Source organism: Schistocerca gregaria, chromosome 4 (genome assembly GCF_023897955.1).
Source record: "Schistocerca gregaria isolate iqSchGreg1 chromosome 4, iqSchGreg1.2, whole genome shotgun sequence".
NCBI lineage: Eukaryota > Metazoa > Arthropoda > Insecta > Orthoptera > Acrididae > Schistocerca > Schistocerca gregaria.
In genome coordinates this window covers 35,209,361-35,223,202 of record NC_064923.1, presented here as the reverse complement: position 1 = coordinate 35,223,202, position 13,842 = coordinate 35,209,361, and the positions used below count along the sequence as shown (strand labels likewise).

Here is a 13,842-nt window from a genome sequence, read left to right as displayed (position 1 = left end):
GTCAGTTATAGAAATTCTTCCAATTCAATACACGTCAGCTATGTTTAAAAAAAGATTTAGTCAATCTTTCTCCGAACCGTGAGCTGCAAGATTAGTATTTTGAGTACGTCATGGAACCAAAAAAAAAAGTTCAGTTTTCAGACCTCTGTTCAAATGGTACCACGTTCTCAGTTTAGATTCTAAAACTGACTTGTTTTTCCCCACTCTCGAGCAATTTCCGATCATTGTAAGGTTTACTGTTAATTTGAATTTACCAATTTCCCTTAAACACATATTACTCAGAAAAGATGGGACACGACGCTTTGCAGAAAAGGAGCGACTACTGTACCGTCTGAGGCACTACGGACACATATCTCGAGCAAATTGTAGGCCTTCCACTGACCCGCGGACGGAGGGTTGCCAGTGGGACGGCGCGTCCTGGATCTGGTGCGGAAGTGCCCGCGGAAGGCAGGCGCGTCGTGCACGTGGATTAAACGTGTCACGTACGAACGCCACAGGGCCCCTTCCCGTCAGAACGGATCTATACCGTCTCAGCCTCAAACTTTACTGACTGCCAGACTGACACACGTTTAGGTAATAAGCGAACATCAGGTTGGATTTTCTCTCGAAAACGGCCCACATTCAGGAAAGTAAATAAAGCTAATAAAAGAGAAAAATCTATGTACTGACTTGGCAGAAAATCCTAAGAAATTTTGGTCTTTTATCAAAGCGGTAGATGGATCAAAACAAAATGTCCAGACACTCTTTGACCAAAATGGTACTGAAACAGAGGATCACAGACTAAAGATCGAAATACTAAATGTCTTTTTCCAAAGCTGTTTCACAGAGGGAAACTGCACTGTAGTTCCTTCTTTAGATTGTCGAACAGATGACAAAATGGTAGATATCGAAATACACGACAGGGATAGAAAATCAATTAAAATCACTCACAAGAGGAAAGGCCGCTGGACCTGATGGGATACCAGTTCGATTTTACACAGATTACGCGAAGGAACTTGCTCCCCCCCTCCCCCTTTTCTTATAGCGGTGTACCGTAGGTCTCTAGAAGAGCGTAGCGTTCCAAAGGACTGGAAAAGGGCACAGGTCATTCCTGTTTTCAAGAAGGGACGTCGAAAAGATGTGCAGAATTATCTATAACGTCGATCAGTTGTAGAATTTTGGAACACGTATTATATTCGAGTATAATGACTTTTATGCAGACTAGAAATCTACTTTGTAGGAATCACCATGGGTTTCGAAAAATACGATCGTGTGAAACCCAGCTCGCGCTATTCGTCGACGAGACTCACAGGGCCATAGATACGGGTTGCCAGGTAGGTGCCGTGTTTCTTGACTTCCGGAAGGTGTTCGATACAGTTCCCCACAGTCGTTTAATGAACGAAGAGCATATGGACTATCAGACCAATTGTGTGATTGGATTGAAGAGTTCCTAGATAACAGAACGCAGCATGTCATTCTCAATGGAGAGAAGTCTTCCGCAGTAAAAGTGATTTCAGGTGTGCCGCAGGGGAGTGACGAAAACCGTTGCTATTCACAATATACATAAATGACCTTGTGGATGACATCGGAAGTTCACTGAGGCTTTTTGTAGATGATGCTGTAGTATATGGAGAGGTTGTAACAATGAAATTTTGTGCTGAAATGCAGGAGGATCTGCAACGAATTCACGCATTGTGCAGGGAATGGCAATTGAATCTCAATGTAGACAAGTGTAATGTGCTGCGAATACACAGGAAGAAAGATCTTTTATCATTTAGCTACAATATAGCAGGTCAGCAACTGGAAGCAGTTAATTCCATAAATTATCTGGGAGTAGGCATTAGGAGTGATTTAAAATGGAATGATCATATAAAATTAATGGCCGGTAAAGCAGATGCCAGACTGAGATTCATTGGAAGAATCCTAAGGAAATGCAATCCGAAAACAAAGGAAGTAGGTTACAGTACGCTTGTTCGCCCACTGCTTGAATACTGCTCAGCAGTGTGGGATCCGTACCAGATAGGGTTGATAGAAGAGATAGAGAAGATCCAACGGAGAGCAGCGCGCTTCGTTACAGGATCATTTAGTAATCGTGAAAGTGTTACGGAGATGGTAGATGAACTCCAGTGGAAGACTCTGCAGGAGAGACGCTCAGCAGCTCGGTACGGGCTTTTGATGAAGTTTCGAGAACATACCTTCACCGAGGAGTCAAGCAGTATATTGCTCCCTTCTACGTATATCTCGCGGAGAGACCATGAGGATGAAATCATAGAGATTAGAGACCACACTGAGGCATACCGACAATCTTTCTTTCCACGAACAATACGAGACTGGAATAGAAGTGAAAACCGATAGAGATACTCAAAGTACCCTCCGCCACACACCATCATGTGACTTGCGGAGTATGGATGTAAATGTAGACGTACAATAAAAGAGTAAAGTCTTTCTTAGTTTGTCTACGAGTAGGTTAAGTTATTGTACCGGTGAAATAACGAATATTGTGAATTTTAAAATTTTCCAATTGAAGTGAGTATTCGAAGAAATTGTGGCCTGTTCACCCACTACACTCCACGATATATCGACAGGCCACCTGCCAGTGGGAACCTGGTAATGGCTCACGGCAAGAAGACTGACAGGTTTCCGGCAGAAAGATCGTCGTGTGTAATGGACAATGAGCAGGTGCAGGCCAGGAGTTTCTTCCAGCTGTAATGAACGTTGGCAGTCTTTTCATTCTGATATTTCCTTACAAACAAGCGAGGAAACTGCAAGCCTCTCAGCAGACCTAAAGAGGGAGTCGGGCCATCCATCGTAAGGGAGGAGAACTCCATTGATGTTAAGATCATTAAATCCTGAGTAGCAGTTCACTCGACACTTTTGCGAGCAGAAGTGGAGTCTCAATTTTTATGAACCATTCTACTTAGAGCTGATCCAGGAATTGCCGATAAACATTCTGTCTGACAACTATACTTGTACACGACAGTACTACAAGGACAGAAGCTGTCATGACGAGAGGCACAAAATTTTCGATCTTCATCCAGGTGGATTAAAAAGCAACAGTTACAGTAAAATTAAAAAAAATGATTTGCTTTAATTATACTGACACGAAGATTACTAAAAGTGTTTATAACTGAAAGCAATTGCGGCGAATTTCTTCAGCATATGTAAAAATATCTACATACCGTGATCGTTAAAATTTGATTTATCCTCGACACATTTTCGGTACTTTAATCGCTCCTCTTGATTCAAATCACAGTGCCGAGAAATAGGTGATGCTGATTTTATGTCGTCTTTGGAAGGTGTTACGTATCGGTTCAATAAATTCGCTACAAAATGTGACAAAAAAGAGTTATTGTACTAGACGTCTGACGTCATATTCTAATTTAACTTAAAATGCCTGGTTGTATGATTAAGTCACTCAGTAGCAAAACCGGCTCATGTTTCAGCAGGCACATAAATACATTTCACTACCCGCCACAACAGCACAAAACTATCTTATCACGGACAGCAACTACATTCCACTTACGTCAGTTCGTCAGGCTGTACAACGGAGACTTAAACTGTCGAGTCGTCATAAATGAAATAGAAAGTATTGAGGATCGGTAAAATATTTTTTAGCTATAGTTCAATGCGTATTACTCGCTGGCTCAACCTCTGATACAATACAGATGGTATTCCATTTTCTCGGAGGTTTACATTAAGAGCGGTGGTTATTTAAGAAAAGTGAGATGATAGTTGGTGACATTACTGACTTTTGTGTTATATCTGCATCAGAGATCGCTGTAAAAATAGGGAAAGGTGGTTGGGAGACACCACATCTAAAAGTCGATTCCGTTTCTTGAGGATCTGGACTCATATAAGTAGGTGGCTTGGGAGAGCGTAGGCTAGCGACCTATGGGGCGAGAAGAACGGATGTTTTCTTAACTGTCTTAGTGAAGGGATATTTTAATGAGTTTCGTGGTCTGCGAATGGACCGGCGTTGAAATTTCGTTACGAAACATTGTGGATGCGTTATTCCTGGTAAGACAGAAGATGTGGCGGTCTAAGTGAGGCAGAACAGCTGCAGATAAGGGTAGGCGACGACATTTCGATGAAAGCATGGAATAGTGAGTAGGTTACAGTGTCTCGTCGATGGCGAAGTCATGAGAGAGATAGCACATGGGTGGATTGGGAAAGAGTAAAGGAGTAATTACATGCTGTACAAGCGATATGGAGAAAGCGGCCGTGAAACCACATCTGGATGACCGGCCGGAGACCGTAACCCATCACCCGCCCTCTCAACCGCTGGCTCCGCCACCACGGCAATACATGTACCTACGGCAAAGAGCATTCGGTGAGCGAAAGGAGGGAGAGAAATTGTGTACGTTGTGCGTAGGAGTGGCTGTTATTCACATCGGTGCTCTTCTATGATTTTTCTCGCTGTGAAATGGAATTGCAGCCACTGTGTGGTCTCCTTTAGAAGTTAAGAATAAACCTTTATTTTTCAGTGCAAAACGTACAGCCCTGCAGAGTCCAGCTCCGTTTTTCAGACAATAAAGTCCCTCTCGCAACCCCATCTCCGTTAAGTCCTCGGCGACACATCCCGCCTTCTCTCGGGGCGAAGTTCGGGCGGCGAAATACAAAAAGAAAATTGTACCTACTCCGCAAGAAATGCGGCTCTTTCTCTCGCAGAGCAGGCAAATTGTGGGCACAGCGCTTTGCGCTTCGCCAGGCGACGCTACACAACACGAGGGGAGGAGTCGTCCGAGCGGCAGATAGGGCGGCCGCAGCAGCAGCAAGTGTTTGTCCGGACGAAGTCCGCGCCGGCGGGCACTTGTCGCGGCAGCTGCGCAGCGGGCACACACGCGCTAACCAGGTTAGTGCACGTAGGCTGCGGGTGTTACCGAGAGCGGCGGTGGCACAGGATGTCCCAGGTGAAATGGTCGGTAATCCGCGATATGACAGGACCGATCGCCAAAAGCAAACAAGTCCAGCAAACACTGCCTCTAAGGTGCACGCCTTAGGAGCATTGAGTCAGTGCTCATCTTCGTTAATGCGAGACAAGTCTCTCCTACTGGACAAGTACTCGTAGCTCTTAAGGTATGCATTTTAGAGCCGCAAGATAACTGCACTTTTTTTCCTTCGCATAATCGTTGCTGACATATCCACGAATACCGACCATTACTCCTGGGACGTACTGTATACTGCGTGCAGCTGTGGCTGTAACAGATTTCCTAAAATTTCTGTTCAGTTTCGTCCTTTGTTACAAATTAAACGTCAGTTTCTTGCCTTTTCGGTTTCCAGACGCGTTTCTGCATTTACGAGTACATTAACGGTATCTCTAGTGAATTTTTGTGGAATAATTGGCAGTTTTCAAATTGCCTGTTGGCTTCTGTCTCGGATTCTCCGGTCGACGTTTGTGTGATAATTTTTCTGACGTTTCGGTAGCACGTGTGGTTGGCAATGTCAAAGGTTAACCCTCTACTGCTGGTGGTGGAACCTTTGACATTGCCAGCCACACGTGATACCGAAACATCAGAAAAATTATCACACAAACGTCGGCCAAAGAATCGGAGACAGAAGCCAACACGTAATTCGTCAACAAGTGGGTAGTTATGTTTTTACATACCAAACGTGTAAGTTTGAACTAGTAAAAGCCGTAAGTTTTACATAATGTAAAAAGTTACTCGCGTATGGTGTTTTGCTTGTCCTACCAAAACCTGTGCTTCGTCTTATGTAAACATTAGTTGAGACGCACTTGCACTTCACTCACAAAGCAAACGGCACATACTTACGTCCAGCTTTTCTGTTATTTTGTCTCTAATCAAATAAAAGGTAGAGTATTTCGCTTTATATGGCAATAACTTCAGGTACGAGAGGTGTACAGGATTTCTGCTGCAGGAACAATTCTCCTGCGGTAAATCTCGACGTCTTGCCAGATCAGCAGTGGATAGTTTTAAGGATTAAATATATAAAAAAATACTTTCCTCGAAAATATGTGCCAAAATATCGTTAGGAAAGTAAAACTACGCCTCTTGTTCTGTGCATAAACAAAACTACGAAATTATTTTTTCAAAAATCCGCTAGAGACTTGTTCTATAAAATCCGCTAGAGACTTGTTCTATATTAAATGCAAAGCGTGTCTGAAAACGAATTGTTACCACTGCAGCAAGAAAATTCCATTTCATTTTTAAAGCGTGCTGCGTAAAATGGCCACTACAGTAAGAGCCTCGAAACTTTCGTCGGTAGTTGCTTCACAGCACAACCTCCCTCACACATAGTGTGACAAATTAACTACCTAGTCAGAGGTTTGTCCATGTTTTATTTCAAGGAAAAAACTAATGGGCGTGGTTGACAGGTGCAAAAGGTGTTATTTACCACGAGAGCGGTAATGTAGTGCACCAAAAAGCAGGACGTAGCACAAGAACGATTTCTGAGACGAGCGGCCACATAATGCAGCCAAAGGCATCGGCAGAGGCAAACGGCGGCCGCGGAGTGGTGAAACAAATCGACCTCGCCCTCATTGAAACGAACCAACCCGGGACTTCCCTTCAGAGCTTCAGAGAATTCACGGAAAGCTCAACTCCCCTACAAATGCACAAATTCGTCGGCCGACCGACTTATCGACCAATTCCGCGGCAGCCCACACACCGTCCCGAACGACTACTCAGCGATTACACCGCCGCCGTGTTGTTCTGATTCGTTTCTTACTTCATTGTGTTTACATTCCACCAGATCCCGATTGGTTTTACGCTGAAACAAAGAAAGTGGTTTTCCTTCAATATTTAGGAGGTAACAAGACCAAGAAAAAAAGCCACGACAAAGTTGTCCGGAAAAAAGTTGCGAATGCAAGAAAAGATAATTTTCGTAATTACTTATGAATGGATAGATCATGTATTTCAATGCTGCTGATCGTTATACCATTGTTAATAACAGAAATGAGAGAGGTTGTAAATGCGAGGAGACCCTGTTAGCTACAGTATATCTGGTCACTAGCAGAGGTTAAGATGGCTATTGTATCGCCACAATTACCGAAAACTGTTCCTAGAAACCAGTAACGTGATTCGTATTTGACAGAGAATATACACCACGGCAGAGAAAAATAAAACAAAAGATGTTCAAGTAATCGTTAATAATTTATGCATGTGTAGCATAAAAGATGAGCTTCAAATTTAAGAATCTCACTTCAGATTTGAAGAAAGACTACCAATGGTTGTGGCGCAAATCATGAAACAAACATAAGTTACATAAGAAATGCAGCATTTAGCAACTGTTAGACCTCTTAAACAAATCCCAGCAGAGGGCTTAGATATAGAATGAACTCAAGACTTATAACAAAGAAGAAAGTATATTTTATGTAGTAACATCCACTGAATGTCAAAATTTTGGTCCTTAGATTTGCAATAAGTATCGTAAATAAAACCTAAAACCATAAATACGGAAACTGTGTGTACCGCATGAAATCGATATGGATTCGTTAAAAAGTGCTTCATTCCTTGCTGTAATCTTTGCACGACGTATGCCACAGACACCAGCAGTCTTCACACTTCTCCAGAAGCTCTGTTCTTAAAATTACGTCCCTCGCATGCTGTCATCTGTACCTGAACAGTATTTAATCCTGCGCGCAGTTACAGACGAACTATCGTCGTGAGGTTGCCATGACAGCGCCGCACACAGTAAACGTTGCTGGTTGGGATATTTAAGAGGGGGGGGGGGGGGGGAGACGGAGGCGGGTTGGTTCTCGGGTGGTCCTATCCGTCCGACGTCCCGACAAGAAATGTTGGTCGCTCCGTTGGTCCTTGAATCCGGACGCCACCCGGCTGGCTGAAGCAGCCACAAGCGACACGAAAAGACGACCCTTGAATGTCGAGAGACCTCTTTACCATTATTTCACCCCTGAACGTTTCTTACATTCATGGTACTTTTCTACGCCTAAACCTTATGCGTACCATGCATTTATCCTATTACCCCGCAGAATATCCTGCATTACCAGTGAAGTGAAAAATACGTCAGGTTTCACGAGGAAAATATTGTCTACTGTCCTACTGAAACATATTTGTTGTACGTGAAACCAGTTTATTTCCTAACACGCGGCAAGACGACGGCTGCTGCAATATGTGGGCCCAAAACGCAGCTTCACCTGACTGCTTCAGTCCTGCAGTCCTTCGTTCTGTTCTTCATACTGTCATACCCTTCCCATATATTTTGTTACCGAGGACACTATGTATTCCAATTTAATTCCTATTAAGGACACGGTGCAGTAACCAGATGATAAGTACACTTTTGGTCGAAAATGTGTTATGAAATGCCATGGACTATAATTTAGGTTAAGTAGTGTGTATGCGTAGGGACTGATGACCTTAGCAGTTAAGTTCCATAAGATTTCACACACATTTGGTTATTGCTACCACTGCATTGTTCGGAAAATTCCCGGTCGTATAGCGCAAGAACGACACCTCTTCATGGGACCTATTCGCAATAATATCGATAATGTAGTTGATGTAGATATCTGGAACATGAACCAGAAATTTCCGAGAGTTGCGTTCTCATTGCACCGAACAACAGTCGCATTCCGTCATATCAAAGGAGTCCAACATAACGCAGATATTTATACGGACACATCTCTGTGTATAGAGTGTATCGCTTAATCAAAACCACACATTATTGAACGAATGTAATATGGAAATTTCACTATCGAGCTCCGATAGAGACTGGAAAGAAAAGGGAAAAGTGAAGAAAAATTTCTCTCCATGATTTCATTGATAACATACTTAACAAAAGAACAACATCCACATACGTGTGCTGACAACTGCTGAGCACAAAACAAAAATAGCAGCATCGTTCGACATGCGTAAAAGAAATCTACATCTAAATGATTATTTTGCTATTCACCGTTAAGTGCCTGTGAGAAGGTTCCTCAAATAACCTTCAAGCTACTTCTCTACCATTCCATTTCCGAACAGCGCTTGGGGAGAACGAACACTTCAATCTTTCCATGTGAGATCTGACTTCTCTTATGATGATCATTTTTCCCTTTGTATAAGGGCCCAGACAACATATATTCGCACTCTGAGGAGAAGGTCTGTGATTGAAATTACATGAAAATCCTGCTTCTGAGTCCCATAGTGCTCAGAGCCATTTGGTCCTGCTTCAGCGAAACCTGCCTTCGTTTTGATGACTGCAACCCCAATTAGTGTATAGTATCTCTCTCTCCCCCCCTCTCTCTCCCCCCTCTCTCCCCCCCTCTCTCTCCCCCCTCTCTCTCTCCCCCCTCTCTCTCCCCCTCTCTCTCCCCCCTCTTTCACCACCCCCTCTCCCCCCTCTCTCTTCCCCCTATCACTCACCCCTCTCTCTCCCCCCTCTCTCTCCCCCTATCTACCCCTCTCTCTCCCCTCTCAATCACCCCTATCTCTCCCCTCTCAATGCCCCCTCTCTCTCCCCCCCTCTCTCTCTCTCCCCCCTCTCTCTCTCACCCCTCTCACCCCCTCTCCACGCTCCCCCCTCTCCACGCTCTCCACGCTCTCCCCCCTCTCCACGCTCTCCCCCCTCTCCACGCTCTCCCCCCTCTCCACGCCCTCCCCCCTCTCCACGCCCTCCCCCCTCTCCACGCCCTCCCCCCTCTCCACGCCCTCCCCCCTCTCCACGCCCTCCCCCCTCTCCACGCCCTCCCCCCTCTCCACGCCCTCCCCCCTCTCCACGCCCTCCCCCCTCTCCACGCCCTCCCCCCTCTCCACGCCCTGCCCCCTCTCCACGCCCTGCCCCCTCTCCACGCCCTGCCCCCTCTCCACGCCCTGCCCCCTCTCCACGCCCTGCCCCCCTCTCCACGCCCTGCCCCCTCTCCACGCCCTGCCCCCCTCTCCCCACGCTCTCCCCCCCTCTCCCCCCTCTCCCCCCTCTCCCCCCTCTCCCCACGCTCTGCCCCCACTCCACCCTCTCCTCCCTCCCCCTCTCCCACTCTCCCCCTCTCTCCCTCTCTACCCATCTCTCTCCCATCTCCTTCCTCTCCCCCGTCTCCCCCCTCTCCCCCTCTCCTCCCCTCTTCCACCCCTCTCCCCCTCTCACACTAACACTGTCATTTCGCTATAATACAAAACGAGCTGTCCTTCAAACTTTTTCGATGTCGTCCATCAGTCATACCTAATGGCTATTCCAGACCGCACAGCAATAGTCCAAAAGAGGGCGGACAAGAGTAGTGTAAGCAGTCTCTTTAGTAAATCTGTTACATTTTCTAAGTGTTCACCCAATAAGTCGCAGCCTTTGGTTTGCTTTCCCCACAACATTGTCTGTGTGATAGTTTCATTTTAAGTTATTCATAATTGTAATCCGTAAGTATGTACTGAATTTACTTACGGTAGACTTGTGTGGTTTATCGCGTAACCGATATTTAGAGGATTCCTTTCAGTACTCAATTGACACTTTCTTGCACAATACACATATATTCTGTCATTTTACAATTCGTTTTGACCATCTGAAAACTTTACAAGACGGTGAATGACAGCATCACTTGCAAAAAAAATCGAAGATTGTCCCCTAAATCTTTTACATTGTTCAGGAACAGCAAGGGGCCTATAACACTTGCTTGGGAATGCCAGATATTCTTGCTGTTTTACTCAATATTTTCACTAATCTGCATGGTGACATTTGACTGAAAGCTAATATGTGATACCACCTCCATTTTTTATGCTGATTCCAAATCTGTTTTTAGTTTCTTCCTATAACATACAGGTTCATCCCAATTTGACTTCAAAGATACGTTTCTGTGCCAGTAGGCTATGCGTATCGTTGGAGGGAAATTTGTCAGTGCTGCCCTGAATGCTGTTAGGTTGTCACACCTGTTGATGTTTGTTGTTGTGCGACCCTGAAAGTCTTGCTTGTCTCTCAGGCGTGGATCACCAGTGCTATATTGTGGCTATTCCTTATATTTTTAAGACAGAATTAATAAGACACAGATTTTGTATAAACAGCTTATCGAGCTTATTTGAAAATGAAACTTCGTGACCAGCGCAAGGGCCGGCCGTCAGACAGTTTGCCGCTGTTTGCGTGCAAAGGTTAAGATTGTGGACAAAAGAAATGAAAACATTCGCGCCATTTGTGATTCCAGTGGTGCGGAAGGAGCCTTAAAGTCACCTTCATGACTGTTACTTTTGCTTGCTTAATGTTAAGGGGTGCAATAGCATAATCAAGTTAATGCACTTCTGTGCCACTGAACATGATCCTACTGTGAAGACTTTTCTAGACTGGTCAATGAGGAGCCTGAAAAGCGTATTAGCGGTCCATTCCGTTCAAATGAGAACGTAAAGATACTCTAAACGAGTATCCAGTTTGAGGAACACACTTATCTGGGGTGACTTCAGAGTTAGCGGGATACTATTGGGACAACAAACTGGGTTCTCGAAAATGCCTTGCTTTGTATGCGAATGGGACAGTCGGGTAAGACAAAGGCATTGGAGTGCGGCAATTTGGTCAGAACGTAGAAATTTTGCTCATGTAACTGAACATAATCTGCACGAACCGCGTACAGAACGAAAGTGAGTGTTCCTTTCACCTCTACAAATAAAATTGTGCTTGATGAAGCAGTTTGTAAAGGCTCTACGACATGATGGGCTCTGCATCAAGCACCTTTCCAAGAGATTTTCCTGCACCACACGAATTAAATTGAAAGCTGGAATCTTTTAGTCCTCAAACAAATTGAGGGGCGAAGACTGGGAGAAAACAACAAAGACAAGAGGAGGTACATGACCGCCTTTCGATCAGTTACTGAGAACTTTATATGGAATAACAAAGGTCCTCATTATGAGGTCATTGTTGAAAAAAGTAGCAAAATTTCAAGGAGATGGGTTGTTGAACGGGTGTGAAAGTCTACTTCCTACACTCACACATCGACTACTTCCCGAAAATTGGGGACATTTTATTGAGGAGCAGGGTGAACGTTTCCACCAAAATATTAAGAGCAGGTACCGGCGGCATCGGACCGCAACCATGTTGGCTGACTACTGTTGGATGTTGAACAGGGACAGTCGTCATATGCAAGGATGTACAAGGAAGTCAGAGGCGAGAAATTTTAAAAATTTCCGGAGCATTTTGATTTCTTTTTCTATACAAGATAGTCGCGAAACAAAATAGGGGAGTTCTGAGGTGTATTTTTTAAATTTACTTAATTTCTTAATGTATTTTGATTAAAAACTCATCTTGCGTGAAATGGTATGGGTTCATAAGTAAAAGTAGTCAAAATACTACTTCTAATTTTGTGTAAAAATATGACGCGATAGACAAAAACGGTAGTTATTTCTCGAATCAGCATAAAAAATTAATTCAAGAGCACCTAGTTTCAAAGAATCATCAGAAAAAAAGTTTTAAAATGCAGACTAGTGCTTTCCGTCGGTACCATATATCTATATGGTATCAATTTGACGTCCCCTGTCGATAGCACTCATTACTTCGTCAGACTGATGAGCTAGCTGTTTCATAAAAACAATATTTTCTGCATCCGTGCTGGGTATTTGTCAATCATTTTCTTAGATCCAATTCATAGTTCTAGACCACAGTACATAAAACCCTAATGCAACTCGACATGAGTTATATGGGTCTGTAATTAAGCGGATGATTCCTATTTCCTTTCCTGTGTATTCGTGTGCGTTGTTAAGCTTTTCGCAAGTTTCCAGTCTTTCGTCATGGGTCTTCCAACGAGCGAGAAGTTGTATATGATTGCTAAGTATGTAGCTGTTGTATTAGCATACTCTCAAATGAAACTGACCTGTATACAAACTGGACCAGAGGCTTGCCTTTAAGTGTTTTAAGAAACTTTGCTACACCAAGGATATGTACATACTCATGTTGACAGTTGTTCTTTATTCCAATTTTGGAAGATTTTCTTCGTCGTCTTTTATGAAAGAATTTCCGAAACCTCTGCTTTAGTGACAGTCATCAGTAACATCATCATTCCTATCACGCAGTGGAGATACTGATTGCGTATTGCCATTGGTGTACTTTACACACGACTTGAATCTAATTTGAGTTTTCTGCCAAACTTCAAGACGGAGTTTCGTTGTAGAAAATATTAAATACACCTGTAAATCAAGTTAGTGCTGCATTTCGAGCTTCAGTAAAACTTCGACAATCTTAGGGATTTTGTGGTCTTTTGAATTCGGCAAACTTTTTTCGTTGCTTCTCCAACAGTGTTCTAACCTGTTTTGTGTACCAGTGGAGGGCAGTGCCATCTTTTGGTTTTTATCTCTCAGTTAGTATTTCCCTGAATTTAAACCACATTGGAAACGACGTTGGAAGAAAAAAACATCGTTAGTATGCAATTCGTTGTATTGTTACTCAAAGTATTCCCTTTTGAAACACATACCCACGAATGGGAGCTTACTTTTATACGTCCTACACAATCTTGCAAGTATTGAGGACATGGCGACGGGCAACGGCACATTTTCCACCACCTCTACTTCGTCTACATCTGTGCTCCGCAAGCAGCGGTGTGTAGCGGAGCGTACTTCTGCTACCACCGTCTTATGCCTCCTCCTCTCTTCCATTCGAGAACGGCGAGCAGGACGAATGAATGTTACTCAGAATTAGTATCAGACTCAATTTTTGTCTCGTTTCGTCGCAGTCATTTCGCAAGAGTGTTGCAGGAAGTAATGTTTCGTTGCTCCTCCCGGAACATGCGCTGTACGTGATACACGACGCCTCTCTTACAGTGCTTGCCAGTGGTATTGAACACTCGAACGATCTCCCATCAACTGAGCGATCCTGTGACAAAACGCGTCACTGTTTTTCGACGTATTAGGTGGGCGAGAAATGTGAGGTTTTGGCAGACTGAAATTCCATGTGTTGCTCCGGCAGATTATCAGTTATTTGACGTGCTTTGTTACAGCAAGCATTGTCACG

The 13,842-nt window shown here is 44.1% G+C and overlaps 1 protein-coding gene across 1 annotated transcript in view; it reads left to right on the top strand.

The window, feature by feature from the left end:
• The first annotated feature begins 4,731 nt into the window (after nt 1-4,731).
• Nucleotides 4,732-13,842, top strand: part of LOC126267214 (forkhead box protein L2-like) — an 82,658-nt gene continuing 73,547 nt past the window's right edge. The window contains exon 1 of the mRNA XM_049972187.1: nt 4,732-4,831. The gene's annotated coding sequence lies outside the window, so the exon portion shown is untranslated. The remainder of the gene's footprint in view (nt 4,832-13,842) is intronic.